At 48.7% G+C, this 13,379-nt stretch overlaps 1 long non-coding RNA gene across 3 annotated transcripts in view; it reads right to left on the bottom strand.

Annotated features, from left to right (window-relative positions):
• Window positions 1–13,379, bottom strand: part of LOC126993967 (uncharacterized) — a 58,252-nt gene that overhangs the window by 10,346 nt on the left and 34,527 nt on the right. Inside the window, exon 1 of one of the 3 annotated variants that reach the window (XR_007748608.1) lies at window positions 2,769–2,896. The exons of the other annotated variants lie outside the window; for them this stretch is intronic. This is a non-coding gene — a long non-coding RNA (uncharacterized LOC126993967). Of the gene's footprint in view, window positions 1–2,768; window positions 2,897–13,379 lie in introns of those variants that run through there. 3 annotated transcript variants of the gene reach the window in all.

Below are 13,379 nucleotides of genomic sequence, written 5' to 3' on the forward strand. Positions count from 1 at the left end.
GCTGTGAAAGCTTCTACCCAGGAAAAGAAGGCAACATATGTGAAGGATGAAGTCTCCCAGGCGTTGAATGGCATTGAAATAACTGATTCAAGATTCACAAATGGAGGTAATATTGTCATGAACTTTGACAATTAGAACACAAGGGAGAGGCTGCTCAAAATTGGAGTCTGTTGAGCAAATTAGTATAAAGAGTGTTGGAGAAATGAAACCAAAGATCATGATATGCAATGTGCACAAAGAGGAGACCAAGGAAAAAATAAAAGAGACCATCTTAGACCGCAATGAGTTCTTACGCACAAATCAGGGCGTTGAGAATAAAATTGAGCTGATTTTTAGTATTTCTGCAGCTGGCGGCACGATGCACTATGTTTTGAGGTGCGACCCAACTGTGAGAGAGAGCTGATTTACAAGAATCACGACAATTTAAAATTAGAATGGGGAATATACACAGTGAGAGATAGATACCATGCAATTATATATTATCATTGTCAGAGATACGGCCGTCTTGAGGCCAAAAGAACTGCTAAGAACAATGTAGAAGCCCCAAAATGTTATAAATGCGCTGGCGATCATAAATCAAAGAAGTGCACCATGGCTGAGAAGAAATGCATAAATTGTGTGAAGTACAAGAAGCCTGAAATCAACCACTTGGCGAATGACCAGTGTTGTGTGGTTCTTCAGATTGAAATTGAAAGAATTCGTAACATAACCGATCATGGCTATTAATCACAGACTTACATACTAGACTGCGCGTCCCCCATCTCCCTGTATTGTGTTGAATGAAGCACCGTGGGTGTGCCCAAGATCTAAATGAATTTATTGAGACCTTGGGCAGGACGGACAGCGCGGCGATACTACACGCATTTCCTCTTTGATTTAACTGTTTCTCCATTCCTTTCACAAGCCTATGATTGATAACGCTTATAGACAGCTTTCTCATCTCTGTGAGGCGAGAGAAACCTTTAGAACAGAGAGCAAACATCTGTATATAGTGTCATATGGTTCTACTGCTGTTCACTGCAAGTTGTTTCGCTCACACACGCCTCAAGGATGTCAGTTCGCTTAAGGGCTATTACACTGGGCAAATTTTCCGTGGATCTTCAGTCAAACCACGATTTCCGCTGGCGTGGTTCTCATTTCCGTGGTTTTCTGACGTGTCCACGATCTTTCAAAGCTACGGTAGATTTCACCAAAGGACGACGGTATTACTCACCATCATCATCAGCAGCAATAACAAGAAACAAATGAGAACCACGCTAGCGGAAATCGTGGTTTGACTGAAGATCCACGGAAAATTTGCCAAGTGTAATAGCCCCTTAAGCGAACTGACATCCTTGAGGCGTGTGTGAGAGCGAAAACAACTTGCAGTGAACAGCAGTAGAACCATATGGCGGGACACAGCCTGACGACACTATATACAGATGTTTGTTCTCTGTTCTAAATGTTTCCTCGTTACTTTCGCGTGTTGTAAGTGACTGATAATGTGGATAGACACCCAAACAGACCCCCGTGCTCTCCCTTCCCTGAGTAAGGCGAGATGCGAGGCGTGAAAAAAGTTGGAAAGTTTCGTTTAGTCGGTGCAAGATCTGTGGTCATATGCCGGAGAGAGACAGAAGGGGAAGGAATTATAGGAGAAGGGAACAGATCCCAGGAGACGGGACACAACCCCCGATTAATATCTGGTACCCATTCATTGCTGGGTGGACAGGGCGTAAGGTATCGGAAAAGCCGCCCAAATTTTTCCACCCCTCCTGAATCGAACCTGGCTCTCTCGGTTGTGAGCCGAGTGTGCTAACCACTGCACTACGAAGTCCCAAACGACGGGCGGAAAGCAGAACGTTATATTTATTCATTTTAAGGCAGAGGAGACAATCCAAATGTAGAACGAAAATAATCTTTCCGCCAAAATACCGACTCTGAAGAAGAAACGAATACTTGAACACTTGACAACCTTCCACACAAAAGCAGCTTCCATACAAACCTACCTCCAAACATCTCTCCCAAACCCGTCGAACCCAGAACGGTAAGTAGGCGGCGGGGATAGGCGGTGGCTGAGTGGTAGCGTGCTGGGCCCACATTCACCGCGTGATGGACGACGCGGGTTCGAATCCCCACGCTACCACCTCGGATTTTTCAGTCACCGTCGATTGGCTTAAAACTACCCACATGCTGTCCTGAAGACCACCCATCAACCCGGATTCTAGAGGAAACCGTCCAAGTGAATCACGAAGGAGTTCCGGAAGGCAGCATGAGCCAAGAGAAGATGGCGCCACTATAAACACTTGCCTGCGCCATGACGGGCTGGTGCCAACTACCCTCCAGGCCCCTCAAGAGAGCCTACCGGCGCTATAGGCGTACACGTAAAAAAAAAAAAGGAGGTGATACAAATACCTGAATACCCAACAGCCTTCCACGCACTTAACCATACCTCAAGGCCACGCACTGTCCATATTCCGAAACCTAGGCACACACCTTTGACAAGGCGTTTGTAGAAGTTGTGGGGAGCATTTCCAGGGGCATTAGTTTTATGACCTTGGTGGTAGTGATGACTTTTTTGATTAGGCCTCGATTGACCTCCTTTTCGGCCTTTGGAAATAACTGATGTGAGAGGCGAAAGCGTTTGAGGATAGGCCTACTGGCTCTATACATACGGCACCGAGGCATCACTACAGTCAACAACTTACCTTCCCAATAAAAATAACTCCAAATACCTATCCCAAACCTGTCCAAGCTATAACGGAAGTACATAAAGGAAGCGATATAAATACCTGAACACCCGACAGCCTTTCACGCACTCAACTACCGTCACCTCGTTCAGAATGGCGTCGCGTAGTTTTTCAGGTTTCTGCCCTCCGTGGCCCTCTCGTCAGCCTGGGAGCCGATCATCCAAGTTGCTGTGTTTTTACTTTACTGTGGTTCTCGTGGGTGAGAATTTTGATATCACGGTGGGGGTACAACAGGCAGGCCTCAGGTGACCACTGCGACGCCAGAGAGATGGTTGACAAATAATCACTTTCTTCCTTGTTAGATCGTTCAAGTTCCTACGTTTTTATTTCATTGTGGTTCTCGTGGGTAAGAAATTTGATATCTCAGTGTTTTTAGCATTCTGATGCCTAAGTTTCCCCAACCCAGCCTCATTAAACTGTAAAAACGTAAACACACTATTCAACAATCACGGTACAAATCGGTATTACACGTCAACTTTGCCAACATGACTAACTAATGCTGAGGTAGTTAGATCATTAGGAAGTTAGTTAGATTAGGAAACCCGCGGAACTTATGGGTGAGTCCTGTTGGTGAGTGATAGGTACAACTCACGAGTCACCACCAGCGTCACGTCCCAAGGCTGTGCGATAGTTAGCTTAATCAAGTACTACACAAGATGCATTTACCCTGGCTGTCACAACTTGTTACGATGCACATTAAGCTTCGGTTCTATAGGCTTCCACATATTATCCAACATGACTGAATTACACACACACACACACACACACACACACACACACACACACACACACACACACACATACACACACACGCACACTGGCTAGATGAATGTAGATATGGAGACGGGACTATTAGAGGTTAGCTCGGGCCCTGAAGACTACAAATAGGTAAATGCAAATAGGTAAATACACACACACACACACACACACACACACACACACACACACACACACACACACACACACACACACACACACACACACACACACACACACAAAAAATATGTAAAAGACGCCCTCCAGATAACATACATTGGTATAAGTGGTGCGGGTAACGCCATGGTAACACCCATTCACAAACTCCTGAATTTATTGTGTAAGCTATCCACTCTGCTGAAACACATCCTCCTCTCCCTAACCTGCTGAACAACTGGCACCAAAAACAGGGTATGAAAGGAACCTCTGGCAACTTAGTAGGCTTGAGTTGACCACAGCGCCGTCAGAGGGAGATAGTTAACAAAATTATGACTTTCCACCTTGTTAGATCATCCAGGTTGCTGTGTTTTTACTTCACTGTGGTTCTCGTGGGTAAGAATTTTGATATCACGGTGGGGGTACAACAGGCAGGCTTCAGGTGACCACAGCGACCCCAGAGTGAGATAGTTGACAAATAATCACTTTCTCCCTTGTTACATCGTTCAAGTTCCTGCGTTTTTACTTCATTGTGGTTCTCGTGGGTAAGAATTTTGATTTCTCAGTGTTTTTAGCATTCTGATGCCTAAAATGGCTATTACACTGGGCAAATTTTCGTGGATCTTCAGTCAAACCACGATTTCCGCTGGCGTGGTTTTCATTTGTTTCTTGTTATTGCTGCTGATGATGGTGAGCAATACCTTCGTCCTTCGTTGAAAACTACTGTAGCTTTGGAATATCGTGGACACGTCAGAAAACCACGGAAATATGAGAACCATGCCAGCGGAGATGGTGGTTTGATTGAAGATCCACGGAAAATTTGCCCAGTGTAATAGCCCCTTAAGTTTCCCCAACCCAGCCTCATTGAGCTGTTAACTTGGCAATGAGAAAACGATCGTCGGTCTTCCCAGCACGACTGCCAATTTAACTTCATTTTTCCTTATATTGTATTATGCGTTTCATAAAGAAATACAGATAATTAGAATGTGCACTATAGTTTCCCTGCACATAAACCCTTAGTTCAAATTCCACAAAACTTGAAGCACCTTAGAATTGGAAGCAAACACGATCCGAAGCAGAGAGTGAGCAGTTCTCATCTCTCATGGGAAAGAAAAAATAGTGTCTGTTTACCTGATCTACATCGCTGCTGCCATTGACGATGTACCGATGGAAAAGAGAGGCTAATGCTATTTGTTGCAATGAAAAAAAAGTGCCCTTGTCTACATAATCTACACCACTCCTGCCACTGACAATATACCGATGGAAAACAAAAGGAGAATGCATTTTCTTGTAAAACATACTTATTTTGACGGACATAACATGACATGTACACGTATATACACAGAGGAAAGTTGTTCGGGCGTGTGAAGGATCTGTTGCGTTCATTCTCCCGTCGAGGACGCCAGGCCGCGGGGAGCCCGACGCCATGAGCCCCGACGCCTGCACGCCCACACGCCTCCGTCCCCCACGCCCGCACGCCCACCCCACGCCCCTTCTCCGCTGCAGGGTTGCCAGTTATGAAAACTACCTCATTACACAATTCCCAAGTTCTCATTATCATTTTTTACGAGAACTTATTTAGTTATCTAATATTATGACATCATGCACTTGAAATACATAACCTTCCTTGAGAATTAGCACACACTGTTTACTTTTAGGCTGTGCAGGATAAAGTAATCGAGCAGAGCAGCCGATTCAGATTAAAATACGAAACCTCACTGAGTGACTCCTTTTGAAGTTCCCAAACAGATTTCTTCTTCCCAAGTCAACCCAGCTCGGCCCGGGAATGAAAAGTGGCAGCCGGCAACCCTAGACTACAGGGGGTGACGGACCTAGTTCGGGGGTGGGGGGTTCGGGGTGGCCAGCGGGGTGTGGTCCACAGGAGGGAGGGGGAGGAGGGGGTTTCACAGCCAAAAATTTTCTTTCAAACAATAAATGCTCGCTGTCACATAATAAACATCCACCTGACCCGAATGTTGTTGCTGGCTAATGTAGATGTTTGAAGTGATGACACACAATAGCAATGATAATCTCTGAACTTAAGTATATATATATATATATATATATATATATATATATATATATATATATATATATATATATATATATATATATATATATATATATATATATATATATATATATATATATATATATATATATATATATATATATATATATATATATATATATATATATATATATATATATATATATATATATATATATATATATATATATATATATATATATATATATATATATATATATATATATATATATATATATATATATATATATATTCTTCACGACCGTAATGTATTTTAATGATATGATTTGCGCGAGAGAACCAAAGAACGGGTCGATGGAGGCCAGGCAGCGTGTATATTTCCCTTCTATGTACGGGGATGTGGCGCCCATTTTTGAACAGGTCAGGTTAGGTTAAGTTAGGTATAGTTGGAGTCAATTTAGGTAATTTTGAGTGGAAATCACAATGAGAGTTGTTGTTGTTGTATTTTCGCCAGCACGATGGCTGGCTGGGCTATGAAAGAGCCCTACAGAGGTGGTTGTCTGAAGGGGGCTATAATGAGCCCGTCAGAAGGGGGGGAAGGTGCCGACAGACCGACTCAATCGGCTTACGTCAGTCGAGCCGACCAAGTCGGTCTGTCGACGAAGACTGGCGTTCTCCTGTGACAGAGTATTTTCCAGGACACCCCGTGGTTAGTTTCGAAGCTACAGCCACCCTTGAACAGGGGAGGTTACGTTAGATTAAGTAGAAGTTACGTATTCCAGTTTTGAGTGGGAATCACAATGAGAGTATTATCCAGAACACCCCGTGGTTAGTTTCGCTTCTACAGCCCAGCGTCTTGACTCAGGGAACACATACCCGTAGAGAGATTGGGAATATGCGGCCGGCAACCATCACCCGAGAAGGAAAACAAGACGAAAAAAGCTAAATTCGTTGGCCCATAGCATCAGAGAAACAATAGAATACAACCACGAAAGTCACCGATGAGACTGACCTGACTGCAATGACATAATAAGCGATTAGTGACACATCAAACAGCTTTATTATGGTTATGTATGTACTCTTTGTTGTTTTTATTGTATTTTTTTAATCATCGCTTTAATAACTGACGACTTCCAAAGTAAATGTTGGTTGGCTATACGACAGACAAAGCGTAAGCGTAGGATTAGGTTTGTACATCGCTGGACGCCGGAAGCAACGACTCGTAAGCCCGTATTCTTAAACGTCTCAGTTCGCCTGTTTGAAAAGCTTCTCGTATATAGAAGTTGCTAGGCCTTTCATGGACTGTTCTGTGATGCCAGGGATAGTTTGACACTCACTCCCCGCATCCTCTCCACACACCACTCACTCACCCACGCACACGCACGTAACTTCACTCCACCTCTCCAGTACTAATTCTTCGGCAGAGGAAGATGAGGAAAGGAGCAGTAGACGGTATCGCTATCAAAAACCCTCAAAAACCTATCCTGAGGTACTCCAAATGCCAGGAAGACGAGGCTATGCAGGAGGCACCGCGTCGCGCAGCCCTTGGTCTCCTTAAGCCGTACCACACGAAGTCGGTCAAACCCTCGACTATCCTCAAGGCTAAACCAACACCGGGGTCACATAGAAGTCGCCCAGCCACCACCAAAGCCACGCCCGCCCACGCCCGCCCCCAGCCGCCCGTGGGTCCTAGAAGCGTGGAAGGGGCGGCGTTGAACTGCTGCGGGTTGGGTAAAGTGTCGATGAGCTCCGCCATGACGAAGAGAGAGAGGCGAACGTGGTGGTGGATTTTGGAGTCCCTCTTGTTGATCATCTCCACCAGTTCGTTGACGGGGTGCTCGCAGCGGTTCTGTGGGAAGAAGAAGACCGTGAGGAGGAGGAGGAGGAAGAGGAGAGGGAGATAGAGAAAAGGATAAAGGGGTCGAGAATGAAGAGAAAAAGGGAAAGGAAAAGAGAAAGATAAGGATGAAGAAGAAGAGGAGGAGGAGAAGGAGGAGGAGGAGGAGGAGAGGAAGGAGGAGGAGGAGAAGGAGGAGGAGGAGAGAAATTGAAGAGAGAATAAGAATGAAACGAGAAGGAATAGGAAGAGAAGAGGGGAGGAAAGGGCATAGTAGTAGTAGTGTACTATAGTCTGTTCAAAGTCAGAGTTCCTCTGGCGCCTAGGCAGCATTTTTAACGACGCACCTGATTGTCTGGGCTCCCCCCTCGGTTCTCGCCCCGGTTGGCCTGCTTCCTCTCCGCCTCTCGTGGAGGCGACAGTCACTCAGACAAGTCAGACATGCTCTTGGTGGTAAATGTTTCTTATATTATTTGCCTCGGGTCACATTGTACAAGATAGGCTGGGCAGTTATACTTAACACCGTTATACGAAGCAGTGATTGCAGACCATAAATATGCTTGTCACAACTCATTAAAACAAAAAGTAAACAAATCAGGACGAGTATAAGTGAAGGAACGGGTCTGAAACGTTTGTAACACTTTCACATATTTGCAGCAAATATTGAGTCAGTGCTGATACAAACCATTGCATGCTATAAAGAATCAGGAGCGTCATTACAAACGCTGCCTAGGGGCCAGAGGAACACCTACTTTGAACACTTTTTTTAATGGCTCCGTGCAAGAGCAATGATGAAATGGGAAGAAGAGAAAAAAGATGAAAAGAAGGGAGAGAGGAGGAAAGAAGCAAGTTCCGCTTTCGTCATCGGCCGCCATCAACACAGCCGTCTCCCCCTCAACATAACCCTCGCCTCTCTTCACCATCTCACATTGTCCTTAGCACAACATTTCTCTCTCGATGCACCATCAGCTGTATTTTCTTTTTGTTTGGGTTAAACTGTTGGTTTGGACGCAACCATCGGTGTGGCGAGAGCCCGTCCTGGTCCGGACCTGGCCGCCCCAAGAGCACCGCCTCCCTTCTGCACTTGGGGAACCCCACCCCACGAGGCCGTGTTGCTCCTGGCCACCGAGCCACTCCTCCGCCACCACGACCACGGCGGCCCTCACCACGCCTGGCCGTCCACGCCAGCAGCAGGAGGGACTACGCCACCACCCTCCACCGCGGACTGCACGACCCACCGCGTCGATGTGTGTGTTCGTCCTGTCTTCATCGTCGTCTTTGTCAGACTCGCGGCTCCTCCCACCGCCATAGTCACCTGTATGTTCGTCCTGTCTTCATCGTTGTCTTTGTCCCGACTCGCGAGTCAACTGTATGTATGTCATCGTGTGAATGTGGGGCCGCTGCCCCCGCCGCCCCTGCCGACGCCCTCCCCCTTGGCAAGGACGGTGTATCATCATCATGTTAATATGGGGCCGCTGCCCCGCCGCCCTGCCGACGCCCTCCCCTTGGCAAGGACGGTGTATCATCATCATGTGAATATGGGGCCGCTGCCCCGCCGCCCTGCCGACGCCCTCCCCTTGGCAAGGACGGTGTATCATCATCATCATCATCATGTGAATGTGGGGCCGCTGCCCCCGCCGCCCCTGTCGACGCCTTGGCAAGGACGGTGTATCATCATCATCATGTGAATATGGGGCCGCCGCCCCTGCCGACGCCCTCCCCCTTGGCAAGGACGGTGTATCATCATCATCATCATGTGAATATGGGGCCGCTGCCCCCGCCGCCCCTGCCGACGCCCTCCCCCTTGGCAAGGACGGTGTATCATCATCATCATCATGTGAATATGGGGCCCCTGCCCCGCTGCCCTGCCGACGCCCTCCCCCTTGGCAAGGACGGTGTATCATCATCATCATCATCATGTGAATATGGGGCCGCTGCCCCCGCCGCCCCTGCCGACGCCCTCCCCCTTGGCAAGGACGGTGCATCATCATCATCATCATCATGTGAATATGGGGCCGCTGCCCCCGCCGCCCCTGCCGACGCCCTCCCCCTTGGCAAGGACGGTGTATCATCATCATCATCATGTGAATATGGGGCCGCTGCCCCCGCCGCCCCTGCCGACGCCCTCCCTCTTGGCAAGGACGGTGCATCATCATCATCATCATCATGTGAATATGGGGCCGCTGCCCCGCCGCCTGCCGACGCCCTCCCCTTGGCAAGGACGGTGTATCATCATCATCATCATCATCATGTGCATTGGGGCCGCCGCCCCTGCCGACGTCCTTCCCCCTCTGCAGCGGCGGCGCCCCGTCATCATCTGAGCCTGTCCATGGGTGTGGGGGTCCTCCTTCCCCCAGACCCAGGCGAGGCTCTCTCTTCCTCCGGTTACACTTTTCTCTTACTATACTAAACAACCCTTAGCCCATTTTAATCTTCCCATAACTCTTGGTTTTCAATTATCGTTCTTTCCACAGTAACAAAACAATTAAGCTTCAGACACAGCCACAGGTACACACAACTGTCTCTGGACGCACGCCCAAACACTGCCCTGGACGCTGCTTCCTTTACGTCCGCGTGTTGGTTGCACTTTCGAGCTTTTTATGTTGACGGACTGATAAGCTGTGCAGCAGCAGCGAAGCGGTGTTGTGGCTCTTAACTTAAAGGAGGAAATAATGGCAGCACCGCTAAAAAGGCGATCTATTAAGATTCGCCGATTGTCATTCCGAGCGAGCTCCGCCTATTAGTCACATGGACCAACCTTGTAACGCAGAAGCGGGTGCTGGGCGCCAGGCTTGGTGTTGCAGTGTTGCACACGGAGGAATGTTATCTCGTGTTGCGTCACCCAGCACCACAAGTACAAGATAACAGACTTCCCGGAAATGTCCAGTAGTTGCCAGTAAATTATTTAACTGAGGTGACCAAGTATCGTGAATAAGAGATTCAGTCGATCAGAAAATAAAGTAACGCTATTGAGTGTTATACTGAATCTGCGGGCGGAGTGATGTTGGCGTTGCAGCTTTTTCAGCGGGTGGCTGCAGGAGTTGGTGTTACTGGGGCGTGGGTAGCTGTGGAAAGCGTTACACAATACATAACCAGCTCACTGGTACTAATTTACTATTTAATATTCTGATTGCCATTACCGTCATCATCATTAGCAGCAGCATAGCAGCATACGTACAAACATTTCAGACCCGTTCTTTCACTTATGCTCGTCAATATTTCACTACTTTTTGTTTTACCGAGGTGTGACAAGCATATTTAGGATCTACAATTACTGCTTCGTGTGATGGTGTTAAGTGGAATTGTCTATCTTCTCTAAGATGTGAGATATGGTAAATAAAAAAGAATAACATTTAACACCAAGAGCATGTATGGGTGACTTGTCTCCACGAGAGCCGAGAGAGGAAGCCAGCCAATCAGGTCGTGAGCCGAGAGGAGGCCAGCCAATCAGGTCGTGAGCCGAGAGAGGAGGCCAGCCAATCAGGTCGTGAGCCGAGAGAGGAGGCCAGCCAATCAGGTCGTGAGCCGCGAGAGGAGGCCAGCCAATCAGGTCGTGAGCCGAGAGAGGAGGCCAGCCAATCAGGTCGTGAGCCGAGAGAGGAGGCCAGCCAATCAGGTCGTGAGCAGTGAGAGGAGGCCAGCCAATCAGGTCGTGAGCCGAGAGAGGAGGCCAGCCAATCAGGTCGTGAGCCGAGAGAGGAGGCCAGCCAATCAGGTCGTGAGCCGAGAGAGGAGGCCAGCCAATCAGGTCGTGAGCCGAGAGAGGAGGCCAGCCAATCAGGTCGTGAGCCGAGAGAGGAGGCCAGCCAATCAGGTCGTGAGCTGAGAGAGGAGGCCAGCCAATCAGGTCGTGAGCCGAGAGAGGAGGCCAGCCAATCAGGTCGTGAGCTGAGAGAGGAGGCCAGCCAATCAGGTCGTGAGCCGAGAGAGGAGGCCAGCCAATCAGGTCGTGAGCCGAGAGAGGAGGCCAGCCAATCAGGTCGTGAGCCGAGAGGAGGCCAGCCAATCAGGTCGTGAGCCGAGAGAGGAGGCCAGCCAATCAGGTCGTGAGCCGAGAGAGGAGGCCAGCCAATCAGGTCGTGAGCCGAGAGAGGAGGCCAGCCAATCAGGTCGTGAGCCGAGAGAGGAGGCCAGCCAATCAGGTCGTGAGCCGAGAGAGGAGGCCACCCAATTAGGTCGTTAGCCGATAGAGTAGGCCAGCCAATCAGGTCGTGAGCCGAGAGAGGAGGCCAGCCAATCAGGTCGTGAGCCGAGAGAGGAAGCCAGCCAATCAGGTCGTGAGACGAGAGAGGAGGCCAGCCAATCAGGTCGTGAGCCGAGAGAGGAGGCCAGCCAATCAGGTCGTGAGCCGAGAGAGGAGGCCAGCCAATCAGGTCGTGAGCCGAGAGAGGAGGCCAGCCAATCAGGTCGTGAGCAGAGAGAGGAGGCCAGCCAATCAGGTCGTGAGCCGAGAGAGGAGGCCAGCCAATCAGGTCGTGAGCCGAGAGAGGAGGCCAGCCAATCAGGTCGTGAGCCGAGAGAGGAGGCCAGCCAATCAGGTCGTGAGCCGAGAGAGGAAGCCAGCCAATCAGGTCGTGAGCCGAGAGAGGAGGCCAGCCAATCAGGTCGTGAGCCGAGAGAGGAGGCCAGCCAATCAGGTCGTGAGCCGAGAGAGGAGGCCAGCCAATCAGGTCGTGAGCCGAGAGAGGAGGCCAGCCAGTCAGGTCGTGAGCCGAGAGAGGAGGCCAGCCAGTCAGGTCGTGAGCCGAGAGAGGAGGCCAGCCAATCAGGTCGTGAGCCGAGAGTGGAGGCCAGCCAATCAGGTCGTGAGCCGAGAGAGGAAGCCAGCCAATCAGGTCGTGAGCCGAGAGAGGAGGCCAGCCAATCAGGTGTGGCGTTACAAACACTGCTTAGGCGCCAGAGGAACACTTACTTTGAACAGACTATAGTAGTTGTAGTAGTAGTAGGAGTATAAGTAGGAGTAGGAGGAGGAGGAGGAGGATACATGGAAACTTGGAAACAAGGAAATGCAGGCAACAGAAAGCCTATTGGCTCATTACGAGGTCGCCCGCTTGGGTGATTTTATCTGCTCGACCGCCACTTGGGGCTTGATGAGCAGATGAAAGCACCTCGATATTGAGGAGCAGAAGAAAGCCCCTCGTTATTCAGTTTACCTGAAGCAGCGAAATGACAGTCGATTCTATATTCGAAGGAGTCGATGGTATTCGCATTTACTACTTCTGAGGGAAGATTGTTCCAGTGGCGGATGTCTCGGTTTGAAAAGAAACTCCTTCCAATGTCTGTGTTACATCGACCCGACTGAATGGGTAAACCGTTATTTCTAGTTCTTGAGTTGGTTTGCAGTTCAAAGAATTTGGAGTAATCGACGTTATTGAACTTATTCAGATACTTGAAGACTTGAATCATATCCCCTCGTAGGCGTCTTTTCTCCAATGTAAAGAGATTGAGTCGCTTTAGTCGTTCCTCGTACGGTTGACCCCTTAAGGTTGGAATCATCTTTGTGGCGCGTCCTTGAATCCTTTCCAGTAAAGCAATGTCCTTTCTGTAATTAGGAGACCAGAACTGTACTGCACACTCGAGGTGCGGTCCTACCATAGAATTATACAAGGATAGCATCACGTCTGGCGTTTTACACTCGAAGTTCCTCGCTATAGAATATGAACCCGAGCATAGTGTTGTCTTTGTTGTATGCTCTTTTACAGTGATTCGCGTGTTTCAGGTCACTGCTGATAGTGACTCAAAGATCCTTTTCCTCCTGCATCGCCTGCAGAGGTCTCCCATTCATGATGTATGTGTGGTTACTATTTTGGGACCCAATGTGCATGACTTTGCATTTGCCAACATTAAAAGACATTTGCCATTTTTCCGACCATTCGATAATGTGATTGAGGTC

The sequence above is a fragment of the Eriocheir sinensis genome, unplaced genomic scaffold (assembly GCF_024679095.1).
Source record: "Eriocheir sinensis breed Jianghai 21 unplaced genomic scaffold, ASM2467909v1 Scaffold70, whole genome shotgun sequence".
Taxonomy (NCBI): domain Eukaryota; kingdom Metazoa; phylum Arthropoda; class Malacostraca; order Decapoda; family Varunidae; genus Eriocheir; species Eriocheir sinensis.